Raw genomic sequence first — 6629 nt, forward strand, 5'->3', positions numbered from 1 at the left:
TTACTTCTCAGTCATCAAGAGACCCAGGTTCGTTCGTTCTTACTATTCCATCATCTCTAGTTTATCACAAGTAGCATATTGTCCACGATGGCTGCTCAAGCTCTATAATCATCATGGTGGCATTCTAGATAGAAGGCGGAGGAAATGTAGGAAGGCCACACCCCTCCTTTTAAAGGAAACTTCTAGGAAGTTCCTTACGACACATCTGGCCGTGCTTAACTTCAGGGAGGCTGGGAAATGTAGTTCTTCAAGTGAGCACACTGTTATCCCCAGCAGTATAGGATGTATGTTACTGTGGAGGAAGGAGCCGTTCATGTTTGGGTCGGCAGCCAACAATGTCTGCTATACTGAGAAAGTAATATAAATTTGTGTTTATAGTCTGTTATTGCAGTTGCGTAAGAAATCATCCCAGTTCACTAATGAACTACATTAAATAGTTCAGTTCCCAGAAATTTCACAAGTTCTCTTTTAGTTAAGGTTAATAAATGTAAATCATTAACCAGTGTTCTGATGTAGTTAGGCATGAAAATAATGTTTTCGAAAATATCTTCCTAAGAGAGATTCACAGTTACCTTGGAGATACAGAAGATGGTTACTTTGGCTATATTAAAAATAGATTTTTTTCTTTGAGAGATTTTTTTTTTACATGGATTCTTCCATTAATACATAAATTTTTGGTGATCTTTATTGAGGTATAGTTTACATACAATAAAATGTTACCCAGTTTAAGCAAGTACAGTTTTATGAGTTTTGACTAACGGGTAGTCTGTGAAACCACCTCCCACCTCCAGGCAACCACTGATCTGCTGTTACTGTAGACTCATTTTGCCTTTTCTAGAATATTTTATAAATGGAATCATATAGTATATAGTCTTCTGTCTGGCTTCATATTGTTTCTTAAGTAGGTAATTCCTTTTTAGCGCTAAGTTGTAGTCCCTTGTATTGGTAAACCACAGTTTGCTTATCCATTCATTTATTAATGATTATGAACTTTCATGTACTGGTTTTTGTGTGGGGCATATGTTTTTATTTCTGTAAACAACCAGGAGTGCCCTTGCTGAATCATGTGGGAAATACAGATTTCACTTTGTAAAGTACTGCTCAACTTTAAAAAGATGATTGTACCGTTTTACATCCAGCCAGCTATATATGAGTTCTAATTGCTATTCCAGGGTAGCAAAGATTCCCTCTTACGATTTCTTCCAGAAGTATCACAGTGTTCATTATTAGGTTTAGGTCTGTGATTAAGTGATCCATTTTGAGTTTTTTTTGTGTGGTGTGAGGTAAGGATTGAAGTTCTTTTTGCATGTGGGATATCTAGTTATTCCTGCATCATTTGTTGAAAAGACTGTGTTTTTCCTATCACTGTCAAAAATCAATTGAATGTATTGAATATATGTGTGTAGTGCGGCTTGCGGGACCTTAGTTCCTCTACCAGGGATCAAACCCGGGCCCTCCGTAATGAAAGTGCAGAGTCCTAACCACTCCGCCAGGGAATTCTGCCAGGAAATTCCCTGTATTCTGTTCCTTTGATCTACATGCCTCTTCTGCCGCTACCACACTATCATGATTACTGAAATCTTACAGTACATCTTAAAGTCAGGGTAAAGTTCCAACTTTGTTCTTTTTCAAAATTGTTTTTGCTCTCCTGGGTACTTTGCATTTCAATATAAGTTTTAGAGTCAACCTGTCAATTTGTTAAAAAAAATAAAAGACAAACAAGAAAACAATCTGCAGGGATTTGATTGTGATCTTGTTGAATCCATAGATCAGTTTGCGGAGGATTGATAGGTTAACAATTTTAGGTATTCTAAGCCGTAAACATGTTCTGGCTCTCCGTTTCTTTAAGTCTTTAATTTCTCTGAACATTGTTTATAGTTATTGGTGTACAGGTCTGCAACATGTATTATCAGATTTATCCCTGAGTAGTTCATGTTTTTCAGTGCTCTTATAAGTGGCATTGCTTTTAAATATTATTTTTAAATTGTTCACTGCTAGTATGTAGAATATAATTAACTTTTGTATATTTATCTTACATACTATGTAAATTCCCTAAACTCAATTACAGTTGACCCTTGAACAATATGGAGGTTATGGGAACCAACCCTCCCGACAGTTGAAAATCGGAGTATAACTTACAGTCAGCCCTACATACCCACAGTTCCGCCTCCACAGATTGAACTAACCACGGATCATGTAGTACTGTAGTATTTTTTAAAATGTGCATATAAGTAGACCTGCACAGTTCAAACCTGTGTTGTGGAAGGTCAACTGTATTAGTTTTAGTAGATTTTCTGAAGTCCTTTAATTTTTGTAAATGTACATGATGATGATGTCTGTGAATAAAGATGCTTCCTTTCCAATCTGTATGCCTTTTATTTCTTGCTTTATTGCATTGATTGGGACCTACAGTACAAAGCTGAATAGAAGTGTGTTAAGAATGTGCATCCTTGCTTTGTTCCTGATCTTAGGTGGAAAGTGGTCAATTTTTCATCATTAATTGTGATATTAGCTGTAGGTTTTTGAATATACCCTTAATCAGGCTGAGTAAGTTCCCTTTAATTCCTAGTTTGCTAAGTCTTTTTACCATGACTAGGTGTTGAATTTTATTTATTTAATTAATTGATTGATTTATTTTTGGCTGTGTTGGGCCTTCGTTGCTGCGCGGGGGCTTTCTCTAGTTGCGGCGAGCGGGGGCTACTCTTCATTGCGGTGGGCTTCTCATTGCGGTGGCTTCTCGTTGTGGAGTATGGGCTCTAGGCGTGCGGGTTTCGGTAGTTGTGGCTCACAGGCTCTAGAGCGCAGGCTCAATAGTTGTGGTGCACGGGTTTAGTTGCTCGCGGCATGTGGTATCTTCCTGGTCCAGGGCTCGAACCCATGTCCCCTGCATTGGCAGGCGGATTCTTAACCACTGCGCCACCAGGGAAGCCCTAGGTGTTGAATTTTGTTAAATGTTTTCTCTGTTGATATGATCACAGGTTTTGTTTTGTTAATATGGGGAATTTTATTGATGGGTTTTTGAACTAAGCTTGATTCAAATTACATCGATGGGCTTTCAGACTAATGCAACTGAGCTTAAATTCCCAAGATAAACTCTATGTGGAGGGTATGTTATTTTTATATATTGTTGGATTTGATTTGCTAATATTTTGTTACTGATTTTTAAGTCTGTGTTCATGAAGGATATTGGCATGTAGACTTCTTTTCTTGTAATGTTTTTGGTCTTAGTAATGTTGGTCTCTTAAAAATGATTTGGGAAGTAGTCCCTCTGTTTTTTTGAAAGTTTGTGTAGAACTGGTGGTATTTCTTCCTTAGATGTTTGATAGAATTTACTAGTGAAACCATCTTGCCTTGGAGAATTCTTTGAGGGAAGATTTTAATTTATGAATTCCATTTCTTCGATACAGGGCTGTTCAGATCTTTGTGTGTTACTTTGGTAATTGTTGCAAAGGACTAGTCCATTTAATCTAAATAGTTTTAATTATCGACATAGCATTGTTTATAGTAATTTCATTATCTTTACAGTGTTATTATGATGTGAAGTAATTTCTCATCTTTCATTCCTGATGTTGGTAATTTGTCTTTTCTTCCCCTCTCTTGATTAACCTAGTGAGAAGTTTGTCAATTATATTTATCTTTTAAAATAACCAGCTTTTCATTTTATTGGTTTTCTCTATTGTTAGTCTGTTTTATATTTCATTTATTTCTTTTCTTCATCATTTCTATTAATTTACATTTGGCTTAATTTAAACCTTTTCTAGCTTCCAAAGGAAGAAGCTTAGAGCAATTTTATATCTTTCTTCCTTTCTAATGTAAATATTTAAAGCTACAGATCTCTCTTTGAGCACTGTTTGACTTGTATCCCTCGTATTTTGGTATATATTTTTTTCATATTCAGTTCAAAATATCTTCTAGTTTCCCTTGTGATTTTTTTGGGGGTGGTTCTATGCATTATTTATAAATATTATTTATTTACAGATTTTGTGGGGGAGGGGAGCATTAGAGTTATTTTGTTAATTTCTAACTTAATTCTATTCAGAAGTTTCAACTTTTAAAAATATATTGATAGAGGACTTCCTTGGAATCCACCTGCCAATGCAGGGGACATGGGTTCAATCCCTGGTCCGGGAAGATCCCACATGCTGTGGAGCAACTAAGCCCGTGCGCCACAACTACTGAGCCTGTGTGCCACAACTGCTGAAGCCCGCATGCTCTAGGGCCTGAGTGCTGCAGCTGCTGAGCCCGAGTGCTGCAACTGCTGAAGCCCGTGCACCTAGAGCCCGTGCTCTGCAGCAAGAGAAGCCACCACAATGAGAAGCCCGCACACTGCAATGAACAGTAGCCCCCACTCACCGCAACTAGAGAAAGCCCACGTGCAGCAACAAAAACCCAACACAGCCAAAAATAAATAAAAAATGAAGAAAAAAATTAAAAATATTTTGATATTTATTTTATGGCCCAGCATATGGTTTCTCTTGGTGAATGTTCCATGTGCATTTGAAAAAAAAAGTGTATTTTTTTGTTGAGTTATAATGTTTTATAAATGTCAGTTTGGTTATGTTGGTTGGTAGTGTTCACGTTTTTCTATATTCTTATTGATTTTCTGTCTACTTGTTTTATCAGTTGTTGAGAGGAGACCTGTTGAAATCTCCAATTATAATTCTGGATTTGTCAGTTTCTCCTTTTAGATATATCTGTTTGTGCTTCATATATTTTGAAATTTTGTTATTAGGTACCTACACATTTGAGATTTATGTCTTCTTGAAGATTTGACATTTTTATCATTATAAAATTTCTCTCTCTATTCTTAGTAATAGTATTCTTGGAGTCAAGAGGTATTGGTATTAATCCAGTCACGGCAGCTCTAAGTTATGTTTGCATGATGTATCCTTTTCTACCATTTCACTCTTAATCTAACTTATCTTTAAGTGCATTTCTTGCGAGCAGTATGTGGTCGGGCCTTTAAAAATTTTATCCATTCTGAGAATTGATATCTTTTAATTATAGTACTTAGACTATATTTAATATAATTATATTGATATGATTGAGTTTAAGTCTACTACCTTGGCTTTTTTTTTCCTGCCTGGTCCCATCCATTTTTTCCTCCCCCCTCTTTTATTTTTGTCTTTTTCTACTTACTTTGGATTATTTTGAGTTTGTTTTTTTTTTAATGAGTCCATTTTGTCTTCAGTATTGGTTTGTTAGATATACCTCTTTGTTTTACTTTTTAAGGACTTGTCAAGAGTTTATAATATGCATCTTTAACTTATTTCAGTGTGCCTTTAAGTAATAAATTTTTTCATTTGTAATGTTAAAACCTTAGAACAGTATATGATCCATTTTCTCTTTCTGGTCTTTGTTCTGTTGTCATAAATTTTTCTCCTATATCTAGTATGCAGTCCATGATCCATTATTTTTGCTGTAAACAGTTAATTAGCTTTTAAGGAAATTTTTAAATTAGAAAACATGTTTTGTATTTATTTATATATTAACTTTCTGGTGCTTGTTATTCTTTTGTATAGATCCAGGTTTCCATCTGTTTTCCTTGTACTGGAAGAACTTTTTAAAATAACATTTATTCTAGTTACATTTATTAAAGTGAAGTTCCATTGGCTTCTGTTGAGCTAAGAAAATCTGTATTTTACCTTCATTTTTGAAAGATATTTGCTTGATTTAGAGTTCTAGATTTGGAGGTTTTTTTATTCGTTCAGCTTGTTCCATTGTTTTCTGGTTGCATATTTTCTGATGAGCGGTTTGTTGTAAATATTGTGTTTGCTTCTGCTTATGTAATGAGTCCTTTTTTTTCCCTCAGCAGCTTTTAAGATTTTCATTTTTATCACTGGTTTTCAGAAAGTTAATTGTATATTTTGATTTTTTTTCTTTTGGTTTATATTGTTTTGGGTTCACCGAATTCCTTGGTTCTGAGATTTATTGTTCTCATGAAACTTTGAGACAGTTTGGCCATTATTAAATAATATTGTTTTTGGTTTTGTCTTTGTTTTTTTTCTGGTCCTCCCTTTCCCCCTTTGTGTGCCAGGACCCTAATTACATGTATGGTAGAGGCTACTTGATATTATTCTGACTGCTTCAGCTTTACTCATTATTCTTTGAGTTTAAAAAAATTCTCTGTTCTTAAGCTTGGATAATTATATTGTATGTTTTCAAGTCCCCTGATCTTTGTTTTGGCAGTGCCTAATCTGTTAAATCCATTCAGTGAATTTGTCATTTCATATTTTGAATATTTGAGGACTAGAAATTTTTTGGTCTCTTTTTTATATCGTTAATTTCTCTCTTTAAGCTTGTGTTTTTCTTTAAATCCTTGACCATACTTATAATAGCTGTTTTTAAACTGATTTTTAATTCCATCATCACACTCATTTCCAGGTTTGTTTCTCTTCAGTGATTTTTCTCCTGGTCACGGGTCTCCTTTTGCTGTTTCTTTGAATGTCTAGTATTCTTTTATTGGATACTAGACATTGTGAGTATTATGTCATTGAAAGTCTGGATTTTATTTTTCCTTTTAAAGAGTTGAATTTTGTTTTGGCTGGCAGTTAGGTTACTAATAGGTAAGATGATGATCATACTACTAGATAAGATGGTGGTGGTGGTGGTGGTGGTGGTGGTGGTGG

The sequence above is a fragment of the Neophocaena asiaeorientalis genome, unplaced genomic scaffold (genome assembly GCF_003031525.2).
Source record: "Neophocaena asiaeorientalis asiaeorientalis breed wild unplaced genomic scaffold, Neophocaena_asiaeorientalis_V1.1 scaffold77, whole genome shotgun sequence".
Taxonomy (NCBI): domain Eukaryota; kingdom Metazoa; phylum Chordata; class Mammalia; order Artiodactyla; family Phocoenidae; genus Neophocaena; species Neophocaena asiaeorientalis.